We start from the raw sequence: 12,672 nt of genomic DNA, 5'->3' as shown, positions 1-12,672 counted from the left end.
AAAAAAAAAAAAAAAAAAAACAAGTCCCAGGTTTGCTGCTTTCTAGGTGCCCTGCAAACATTGGTCTGATCATTTATAGAAAGATGATATTATGGGGGTTGAATGGATGCCATAGGAAGTGCCTTGCATACTGCCTGGCAAGTAGCAGATGTTCCACAAATGGCAGTTTTCTTCAGTAACCCCCTCCTTCTACCGTGTAACAGCCGTGCCTCTGCCTGAACAGTCAACAATGACCTCATGTTCGCCCTCACCTACTCCTGCTCATTCTCCGGACCCATTTCAACTCCACACCACTGGAAAGTCCTTTCTGATCCCACAAAATGGAATTAATATCCATCTTAGACTATGGAAAAAAAAGAAGCTGACCAATAAGAAACCTGCTAACACCAACAATGGGGCCAAGCCATCTCCTTCTCTCACCCTCAGTGGCTTCTCTAATTAACTGCCCTGCAGGAATGTTTCTGCATTATCCTGATCAATGGGAGCTAATGAGGTGTCAGAGAACGAGTCTACAAAAGGGACTGATTTGAAAGTTTGTCCTTTTTTGCTCCTAAGATCAAACTTTCCCCAGACTTTGGAAACACTTCACTGGTTTGTTTTAATCACTAACTAAGATTCATGGACTTTTCACCATAAATTGGCTCTGGGATTTGAATTTGAAAATACTCAGATTTCAGAAGATTCAAAACTTCCAATTATTAATCATGTACTTTACTGATCCATTTGTATATTTGACAGATAAGTAATATTCACCCTGTTTATGATGACTTTGTAAAACCAGAGTATGTGTATGTAGTTCCTGTCCTCAGAACTGGGCCAGTAAACAACCCAATAGCTTGATAACCTGATATGATACACACTTCACAAGTGCCAGCTGCCTCAATGTGCTGTGTTTCCTCATGATGAGACTCATGATCTCATGACATTATAGCCAGTGGGAAGGAATATTGCAGGAGTGACATCACTTAAGTCAGTTGGAATTCCCTCTGTGTGGTTATGCTACCAACTGGACAACACTTTTTAGATTCATCATTTCATTTAACGTTGGGTTTCAGAAATTTATTTTAATTTTAATTTTGTCTTATCATTATGTAATATATGTATGTGTTTTCCAAGTCACACCTACAAAAATATATAGTCAAAGAAATTGAGTTTGTATCCCTGTTCTTCCACCTGATTCACTTTCTTCCCAGAAGAAAGCATTTTAAATTCATGGCTTACCTTTCTGCTGTCTTTCTAGCTACAAGCAAAAGGTAGAAAGATGGATAGATAGATAGATACACATGTGTATAGATGTAATACGTAATATATATAATCTCTATTTTATCCATCCATCCTACCATCCATCATCCATCCATTTATCCATTCATTCTTCCATCTGCTCATCCATTCATTCATCACCCATCTATTCACCTATTCATCCATCATTCAGCCAGCCACCCATCCATTCACTCATGCATCCATCCATCTGTTCATTCATTGTCCATCTATCCACCCACCCATCCACTCATCCATCCATCACCTCATCCATCCATTCATCATCCATCATTCATCCATCTACACATCCATCATTCATCCATTGTCCATTCATCATCTTTCATTCATCTATCTACCCATCTATCCATCATTCATCCATTGTCCATCTATCTATCCACCCACCCATCCACTCGTCCATCTATCACCTCATTCATCCATTCATCATCCATCATTCACCCATCCACCCATCCATCCATCCACATGTTCACATGATTCCTTCTTGAGGTGACTAATAGCATATCATACTTTGTCTACCTTGCACTCTCTTTTCAGCAGTGATCCTGCAGAGCCCTCCAAGAGCACACATAGAGACGTCTCTCATTCTTTTTTACAGATGCACTGGGCTTTATTGATGGTTGTGCCCCAGTTTTTCAGCCAGTCCTCAGTTGATGAGCAATTGCAGTGTCTCCAGTCCTTTGCTATTATATACACATTATTTATTATTTATTTTCATTAGATGCATTTCTTATAGATAGTATTAGATTTGACTTTATTAATCAATATGAAATTTTTTTATTATACTTTAAGTTCTGGGGTACATGTGTAGAATGCGCAAGTTTGTTACATAGGTATACACGTGTCATGGTGGTTTGCTGCATCCATCACCCCATCATCTACATTAGATATTTCTCCTAATGCTATCCCTCCCCTAGCCCCCCACTCCCCTACTATCTCTCCCTTAGACCGCCACCCCCTGACAGGCCCCGGTGTGTGATATTCCCCTCCCTGTGTCTATGTGTTCTCATTGTTCAACACCCACTTATGGGTGAGAACATGTGGTGTTTGGTTTTCTGTTCTGATGTCAGTTTGCTGAAGATGATGGTTTCCAGCTTCATCCATGTCCCTGCAAAGGACATGAACTCTTCCTTTTTTATGGCTGTATAGTATTCCATGGTGTACATGTGCCACATTTTCTTTATCCAGTCTATAATTGATGGGCATTTGGGCTGGTTCCAAGTCTTTTCTATTGTGAACAGTGCCTCAATAAACATACATGTGCATGTGTCATTATAATAGAACAACTTATAATCCTTTGGGTACATACCCAGTAAAAAGAAACTATCATTAGAGTGAACCAGCAACCAAGAGAATGGGAAAAAATTTTTGCAACCTACCCATCTGACAAAGGGCAAATACCCAGAATCTACAAGGACCTAAACAAATTTACAAGAAAAAAAAAAACCCATCAAAAAGTGGGCAAAGTATATGAACAGACACTTCTCAAAAGAAGACATTTATGCAGTCAGCAAACATATTTTAAAAAAAGCCCATCATCACTGGTCATTAGAGAAATGCAAATCAAAACCATATTGGAAAATATTTTTATTTTAGTAGATAAGTCCATTTGTATTTATTGATGGAATTAATATATTTAGTTTCAGTTTTGTCATATTTTATATTTATGTAAATTCATACATAATATATATGTGTGTGTTGTTTATTTATATATATTTCCTTTTGGTCTGTTTTATTTGTCATGTTCTCTCTCTCCCTCCCCCCACCCCTCCGTCTTTTTCTCTTCTGGTATACATTTTGATATTTAGGTAATATTGTTTTAGATTTTTGTTATAACAAATATTATCTTTATAAGTGTACGTGATCTTGTTAGTTCCTCCCTTCCTTCTTTCCATTTTTCTTTCTTTTCTGCTACTGTATGTTGGGTCCTTACCATGAATAATCTTGAAATTTACTAGTGACTTTTTCTCTCCCTCTACTCCCTCTCACCAACATACTTTTATTCCAATTAATATAGTTGACCCTTGAATGACATTGGTTGTGGTTGTGTGGGTCTACTTATATAAGGACTTTTTTCAATAAATATATTGGAGTTTTTTTGAAGATTTGAAATAATTTGAAAAAACTTGCAAATGAGCCATATAGACTAGAAATATCAAAAAGAATAAGAAAAGGTTAAGTAGATTGTGAAAGCACAAACTTTAGGTACTAGTCTGTCATTTACTCCCATAGACTATCCACAAATTTATTATAAAAAGTTAAAATTTATTAAAACATATGCACGTAAATGCAGACCACACGTGGCACCATTTTCAGTTAAATGTAAACAAAGGTTAAGATACAGTATTAAATCATAATTGCATAAATTTAACTGTAGTACATACGGTACTACTGTAATAATTTCATAGTCACCTCTTGCTGTTATTGCCTTGAGTTCAAGTGTTGTTAGTGTCTGCTTAAGACCCCGTGTGGGTGCTGACCACCTCCAAGTAAGCAGTTCATCTCTCCGTTAAACTGCATATCACAGTAATAACTGATCTCAAGTTTCTCACATAGTTTTTGTTGTGTTAAGTGCAATACCATAAACCTTAGACGACACCATGAGACATATACAAAACGCCACTAGCAATGATGGAAGTGCTCCCAAGAAGCAGAGAAAAGTCATGGCATTACAAGAAAAAGTTGAATTGCTTGATACATACCAAAGTTTGAGGTCTGCAGTAGCAGGTGCCTATGTTTCAGACAGATAATATGTCTCATAAACAGATAATGTAAACTTATGGCATTGATAGAGGCAGTACGGTGCTATAAATGTATTTTCTTTTTATGATTTTCCTAATAATTCTTTCTTTTCTCTAGCTTACTTGATTGAAAGAATACTGTGTATAATACCTATAATGTACAAAATATGTATGAATTGACCATTTATGTTACGGATAAGCCCTGTGGGTAACAGTAGGCTGTTAGCAGTTAAGTTTGTAGGCAAAGTTGTATGTGGATTTTCAACTGCACAGAGGGTTGGCACCCCTAATCCTTAGGTCATTCAAGGGTCAGCTGGGCCTGTAAGGTAATAACTGAGCTTACTCTACTTTTCCTAGATTTTCTCCATTCTTTTCACATTTCTTTGTCGTTTTCTGTCTTTCAGCCTTAATTTATTCTTAGCTTACAGGACATGAGCAAGTTTCACCAAGAGTGAAAAAAAGGAAAGAAGTATTTGTGTATGTGTGTGGGGTGGGGGGGCAGGTAGTGAGTGGTAAATACATATAGTCATCCCTTGGGGTATTTGTTCCAGGACCTCCTGCAGATACCAGAATCTGTAATGCTCAAGTTCCAGATATAAAACGGCATAGTATTTGCATATAACATATACACATCCTCCCATGTACTCTAAATCATCTTTAAGTTACTTATAATACCTAATACGTTGTAAATCTTACATCAATAGTTGTTATGCTGTATTGTATAGGGAATAATGACAAGAAAAAAGTCTGTACTTGTTCAGTACAGACAAAACTTTTATTTCTGACTATTTTTGACCCATAGTTGGTGGAACCCATGGACATAGAACCTACGGATACAAAGAGCCAAGCGTATATTGTTTTGACTAGTAGACACCGATTCAATGGTCATCACCAGCCCTGTGGCTGTAATTCTCTAGTTCTTTCAGTTGTCTGAAGCTTGTTCCTCAGTAAGAGTTCCTGGGAACAGTGTTGCTCAAGTTCTTGAGTGCCTGAGACAGTTTGTCTGCAGCCTTCATATGAGAAAGTTTGTGTGGTTACTTATGAAGTTCTTGGGTTACCATTCTTTTGTCTTGAGGATCTTGAATATGTTCATTTCAAACTTCTGAAATAAAGAAATACTTCAGAAAGTCTAACAAATATTTGGCTTGTTGTTTTCTGTTATGGCCCCATGAACTCTCCCTTTTCAGCTTGTACAACCCCTAGGTAGGACAATGACACCGGGAAATGGACTTCCTTTTCAGCCGGTGGTCCTCCTGCCAGAGACTAGCAGAGTTGAGAGGGGGTCCCAAGAGACTATCTCCTCAGGCACATGAGAAGCCCTAAAAAGCATGTAAAATCCAGGTCCCAGAGCCCCACTCCTAGAGTCTGATGTAGTGAGTGTGAGGCGGGGCCTCAGATATAAGAATTCTTTACATCTAGTACTCATGGTCTCTGGACCACTTTGAGAACTACCCATATAGTGCAATTGTTTTATTTTGTAGATAAAGAAAATCGCTTAAGACCACACAGTGAGCTGGAATGAGAGTTGGATTCCCAGTCGGAGTTGAAAAATTTCTTGAATCTCAACTAGGGTTCTTACCAGGGTAGCATAGGGCTCTGAAGGACAGAAAATCCTGGGTTTTATGGCTTGGGGGAATTGATAAGTGCAAAGACTAAGACATTAAAAACAAAGCAAAGAGGCAAACAAATCATGCATAGGAAATGTAAGCTGAGCTATAAGAGGGGCCCGACCGAGGCCAAGATCTTACTGAGGATTCTCTCTGCCTCATTCATTCTTCCTGGTGGTCCTGAGAGATTGCAATTACTATCCAGTTTTACGAAAAGGAAAATAGGACATCTATAGAGAGAAAGTGACCAAGGACGCTGGGTAGTAAGTGGAAGAGCCAAAAAAGTTATGAGGAGGAGATGATAGTGATGGGGATGTGATGACTTGACAATGATGATGATGGAGATGACAGCCATGATGTCATGATACTGATGATGATGCTGATGTGACAGTGACAACAATATTAGCAAGTTCAGGCAATAACTGTCATTTCTGGAGCTTGGCTCTGGGTCAGTCTTTATGTTAAGAATATTGTATATATCACCTTACTGACCCCACAGCCAGCTCTAAGGTGTTAAGCCTATCCTCTCCAAATTCAAGATTTTTAATATTATTTTAATATTTTACTAGCAATAAAATAGTAATAATACTAATATTTTAATATCATTTTCATATTTTTAATAACATGCAGCACTGTCTTCTTGCCACAAGGTAAGAAATCAGAGGGTCATTATCCTCTTGTTCTTTGTTCAAACTTTGGGAAGAAGAAACTACTGGGGAGTTGAAAACTTGAATTTCTGATGATCTTAAAGGCACCCAAGTGAACGAAGGAGCTGATACTGATGAAATCCACTTGCCAGGACTATATAAATAGCAACTTGTACCTACACTGCACCTCATCTGCACACATCAAAGAGCACATTAGAAGAATTAAAATGTCAAGTGGGTTAAATATGAAATGCGACCTATCTTATTATCTTGTGAGGGGGGAAAAGCTGTCAAGAGCTCAAATCTTCCCTGTTGCTTTGAATATAGCTGGGGGCTGGCGGGCCTCTTCTGGAAGACTTGCCAACAGCCACTCTTAATGGAGCTGAAGTCAGGTCAGGCAGTGCCCATTTTCACAGTCAGGTATGGTCAGAAAGATTTGGGAAATTATTGAGAGGCTACTTCTCTATGGTGTCTTTTCTAAAAATGTCCATGTTGTTTTTAGTAGTTTATCACCTAGTGCAGCAGTTGCAGCCTGGAACCTAGGTCTTCCAATTCTTTGAAAACAAGCTTTTAAGCTTTTTTTCTGGTCGATGTTTTACCACTGATTGCTTCGGAGAATTCTCTTGAGGGCTTGTAAGGAACGAGCGAAAGGCTCTAACAAGTCCAAATATCTTATACAACTCCACTAGCCATCCACCCTGCTATCTAGTGGTCACCCAGATTCCAAAACGTTAAGGAGTGTGCACAGATTCAGCAGAGTCAAAACCTTTGGTAAGACTTGAAGGTGATTTCTAAATTGGAGAAATCATCTGAGATAAGATGACCACACATATCTGACAGAAATAGACCTAAGTGGCATAGTGAAGTTTGTTAAGGGTCTATCTATTGGACAACACTCTGAGAAGCAAGGAGAGGGAGATAGGGCATTGGAGATTTCTGGGACGTGCATTGGCCTCTTCCCTCGTGCAGGCTGTGGAAATAAGATGAGCTGCTACTTTACCTGATCGTCAGGTGGTGACATGAAAAGCCAATGTTTGGCAAAGACCCACCCTGTCATAGTGGAAGGCCACCTCCCTGCTGCCTGCCCCAGGCACAGCCCTCCTCCTCTGGCTCCCACAGACAGAAGGCATTGAGGGGGCTCAGTTCTCCACCCAGTCCAAGAAGAAGCCAGAATGCCGTATCTATTGCTGTCCATATTCATCCAGCATCTGCTTCAGATGCTTTTGGTTAAGTAAATAGCAATTTAAAACTCAATCTGACTTAAATAACAAAGGTGATGTTTTAAAATGTGATATAAAATATCCAGAAATAGGGATAGCATCCAGTGGGGCTTAACTCAAGGCTTGCCCCTAGGAGCCAACAGCAACAGGTATGATGACGTGAGCTAAAAATGTTCACCAAGTGTTTTCCTCTTTGCCCAACATTTTTCAAAAACAGTTTATATTGAACTCATTTAATTATCAGAAAACACAATGACACAGGCATTATCACATTTCTTCAAAGAAGAAAGAATAGGCCTGGCGCAGTGGCTCACGCCTATAATCCCAGCAGTTTGGGAGGCCGAGGCGGGTGGATCACGGGGTCAAGGATCGAGACCATCCTGGTCAACATGATAAAACCTCGTCTCTAGTAAAAATACAAAAAAAAATTGGCTGGGCATGGTGGCACATGCCTTTGGTCCCAGCTACTCGGGAGGCTGAGGCAGGAGAATTGCTTGAGCCTGGGAGGCGGAGGTTGTGGTGAGCCGAGATCGTGCCATTGAGCTCCAGCCTGGGTAATAAGAGTGAAACTCTGTCTCAAAGAAAAAAAAAAAAAAAAGAAGATGAAGAAAGAATAGAGGAACAGAGAGATTAAGGAATATGCCCAAGACCGTGCAGCTTGTAGAGCAGAGGAACTGAGCTCCAACACTTGGCTGTCTTGCACCAGAGTGCTGACTCTTAGCTATGGTACTGCATCACCTCTGCATTAGATGGAACTGTTTGTTACCCTTGAAGAAGCCATGTTTTAGCAGGAGAGGCAGAGAGAGGAGATAATAATAAAACAACGTGAGGCATGTGAAGCCATGTGAAGTAATACTGGGATGCACACAGCCCTGCAAATCTATCTGACAGCTCCATGCACACAGCAAACCGAATCCAAATTGCCTAAGACAAGCAGCCTTTCAACCCGTCTGGAGAAACCCTGGTGGTAAGAGCTTCAGAAGTGCCCTCCCCAGCTTTCTAGTTAGGCTGTTTTTTAACAGGCTACATTGCTCATAATTACTTGTGTCTCCTTTAAGAGAGCAAAAGTCCCTTGCCATGGGGAGTTTTTGCATTAACCCTCAGACTGATCTCAGCAGCCTCCTCTTGACATGTTAGGAAACTGGGGCGTTACTCAAGGCCCTGAGATGCCAAAGGCATCAGGGCAAATGCAAGAGGAATATCCCATGATGTGCAAATGATAGCAGCAATGGCAGTGCCCTGAGTCAGCCCAACATGGGCTGGAATCCCAGCTGGCCACTCACAAGCTCGGTGACCTTGAGCAAGTCATGCCTTCTCTCTAAGCCTCCACTCTCACCTGTAAAATGGAGACAGTAATACCTACCTTTAACATCTCAGGATTAAATGTGGTAATATAATGTATTCAGACTCATTTAGTACACTATGGGGTACATGTTAAAAATTCAATAAATGCTTGTTATTACTGAAGTTTTCTTTCTTTCCTTCCCTCCCTCACTCCCTCCCTCCTTCCCTCTCTCTCTCTCTCTCTCTTTCTTTCTTTCTCTTTAATTTCCAAGATACGTGTACAGAATGTAAAGGTTTGTTACAGAGGTATATGTGTGCCATGTGGTTTGCTGCATCTATTTCCCTCCCTTCTCCTGCCACCCCCACAACAGACCTTGGTGTGTGTGTTTCTCCCCTCCCTGTGTCCATGTGTTCTCAATTTTCAACTCCCACTTATGAGTGAGAACATGCAGTGTTTGGTTTTTTTTTTTCCTGTGATAGTTTGCTGAGGATGAAGGCTTCCGGTTTCATCCACGTCCCTAAGCATTCCTTTATACCAACAATAGACAAGCAGAAGATCAAATCATGAATGAACTCCCATTCACAATAGCTACAAAGAGAAGAAAATACCTAGGAATACAGCTAACAAGGGATGTGAAGGATTTCTTCAAGGAAAACTATACACCACTGCTCAAGAAAATAAGAGAGGACACAAACAAATGGAAAAACATTCCATCCTCATGGATAGGAAAAATCGATGTTGTGAAAATGGCCATAACGCCCAAAGTAATTTATAGATTCAATGCCATTCCCATCAAACTACCACTGAAATTATTCACAGAATTAGAAAAAACTACTTTAAATTTCATAAGGAATCAAAGAAGACCCATTCAGCCAAGACAATCCTAAGCAACAAGAACAAAGCTGGAGGAATCATGCTGCCTGACTTCAGACTATACTGCAAGTCTACAGTAATCAAAACAGCATGGTACTAGTACCAAAACAGAATTATAGACCAATGGAACAAAACAGAGACCTCAGAAATAATACCACACACCTACAACCATCTGATCATCAACAAATCTAACAAAAACAAGCAATGAGGAAAGGATATCCTATTTAATAAATGGTGCTGATAAAACTGGCTAGCCATATACAGAAAACTGAAACTGGACCACTTCCTTACACCTTCTACAAAAATTAACTCAAGATGCACTAAAGACATTAAACGTTTTACATTTAAATGTAAAACCAAAAACCATAAAGACCCTAGAAGAAAACCTAGGCAATACCATTCAGGACATAGGCATGGACAAAGACTTCATGACGAAAATACCAAAAGCAATTGCAACAAAGGCCAAAGTTCACAAACGGGATCTAATTAAACTAAAGAGCTTCTGCACAGCAAAAGAAACTATCATCAGAGTGAACAGAATGGGAGAAAATCTTTGCCATCTACCCATCTGACAAGGGTCTAATATCCAGAATCTACAAGGAATTTAAACACATTTATAAGAAAAAACAAACAACCCCATCGAAAAGTAGGCAAAGGATATGAACAGACACTTCTCAAAAGAAGACATTTACATGGCCAGCAAACATATGAAATTTCCATTTGTCAGCTGAAGCATTTAGTGACTTAGAAACATGGAAATCCTTATCTTTCTTGCATATAACATTTGGGGTCACTGAGCGTGGAAGCTCAGTCCATTGCCCAGCAGTTGGAATCTTCTTCTATTTTTATTTTTTTAAATCATAGAATTAGGGGCACAAGTGCAGCTTTGTTACATGGATATGTTGTATAGTGGTGAAGTCTGGGCTTTGACATTTTTACATGGTTTTATTATTTGCCACGTACTATTGCAAATTTGTATCTCCTTCAAGAGAAGAGAAATATCTTGCCAGTGGGAGCTTTTTTCATTTACCCTGAGAGTGATACAATAAATTATAATACAGTAATTCCAATTTAGGGACTGGAAGGTCAGTTAAAATTGCTCATTTTATTGGGAAGATTGTATGTTTCAGTTACATTCAAAAGTCTATAATTGTCTCATGATTCACCCTGCATGGATGTCAGCAGCCTAAATAACCAACTGATTAAGCATGATATAGAAAGAGGCTTAGTTTGCTGCTCTCTGCCCCTTCCTGTCTGTAGCTCTGTCATCCCACCTGGTCTGTACCCAGCCACCCCAGGTCACTCATCACATCCTCACCTGGCAAAACCCTTCTCCACCATGACCCCTGACAAACTCCTACTTACCCCTCAAGACCCAGTTCAAAGTGCTCCCCCCTGCAAAACATTTGCAGATTCTTGAAGGTAGAGTAAAACCACTCCTCACTTTGCATTACCCTGGGAGTGTGTGCCTTCCTCAGCAGATGGCTTCTGTACTGTTCCATTGCCCTTGCTGCAGGGACTGCAAATGGGTTATAGGAAACGTCAGCCCTGATATATGTATGTGTTTGTGGTGGTACGTGCTATCAGAACCAGGCAGCCTCTGGCAGTGAGCAAATAAATAGCAGGGGCAAGGTGGGGCAAGGTGGGAAGAATGAGGGAGCACTATCAGTTGGCCTGAGCAGTGTGTGTGTGTGTGTGTGTGTGTGTGTGTGTGTGTGAGCAGCAGAGTTAGGTCATGAGTTTGTCTTTCTCTAGCAGGCCTGTCCCCCTGCAGGGCTGGGGCATATCTCCCTCACCTCCGGTCTACAGAACTTGTGTAACAGTTTTATGTGTCAATTTGACTGAGCCAAGGGATGCTCAAATAACTGGTGAAACACGATTTCCGAGTGTATCTGTGACAACGTTGCTGAAAGAGACTAGCATTTGAATTGGTGAACTGAGTCAAGCTGATGGCCTTCCCAGTGTGCGTGGGCATCACACCGTCTGTTGAGGGCCTGGATAGAACAAAACGGTGAAGAAAGACTGAATCCTCCCTCTTTCTGACTGAGCTGGAACATTGATCTTCTGCCCTCAGTGCTTCTGTCTCAGGCCCGCAGATCTGGATTGGCTCTCGGGTCTTGGAATTATACCACTGGCTTTCCTGGGTCTCCAGCTTACAGACAGCAAGTCATGGGACCACATTGCTTCTACAATCAGGTGAGTCAATTCCTTATAATGTGTGTGTGTGTGTGTGTGTGTGTGTGTGTGTGTGTGTGTGTGTGTGTTTGTGCTTCTTGGGAGAACCCTGGAGACTAGCACATGTTTGCTGAGCAATGAATGCCTCCACCACCTTCAAATGCTATCTTCCACAAACAGCTTCTTGATTAATATCTTTTTATGTTACCACCATTTCTCATCCACAGGAATGAATGGGAAGATACACTGAAACTTCAGATAGATCACTTGCCCAGCGTTAGATGTTGTGGGACTGAGGTAGGAGACCCACAGTCTTTTCCCTCAACGATGTTCCCATCTCCCTGAAGAAAGTGGAATGAACAGAAGACATTAAGCCTATGGCCAGGCGCAGTGGCTCACACCTGTAATCCCAGCACTTTGGGAGACAGAGACAGGTGGATCACCTAAGGTTAGGAGTTCAAGACCAGTCTGGCCAACATGGTGAAACCCTATCTCTACTGAAAATTGTTCAACTCCCTTTGAGATAAGTGGAGTTGCTCCAGAGGGCCACAGATGAAGCCTGCTGGTGGTATTGGAGCAGGAGATCACCAGCCAACTTCCTTTTCTCTCCCTACAGGATCAGCAAGTATGAACTGGGAGCGAGGAAGCCCTCTATTCAAAACCTAGAGGTGCTGTTTTCTTTGTTGAGACTGCAGATAAGCCCAGTTTTCTCTCTGAGCCTCAGTCTCCTCATCAGTGCAAGGGGAATGGTCTGTGATAAACCCCCTCTTGAGGTGTGCAGTGGGTAGGATACAGAAAGAGCTGTAGGAAATGGTAGTTATTATAAAACAAGCCCAGTTCTTGCAAGACACA

This window comes from Cebus imitator, unplaced genomic scaffold (genome assembly GCF_001604975.1).
Source record: "Cebus imitator isolate Cc_AM_T3 unplaced genomic scaffold, Cebus_imitator-1.0 Scaffold91, whole genome shotgun sequence".
NCBI classification, from domain to species: domain Eukaryota; kingdom Metazoa; phylum Chordata; class Mammalia; order Primates; family Cebidae; genus Cebus; species Cebus imitator.
The sequence above is the reverse complement of the archived record's forward strand: the minus strand, read 5'-3'. Positions refer to the sequence as shown.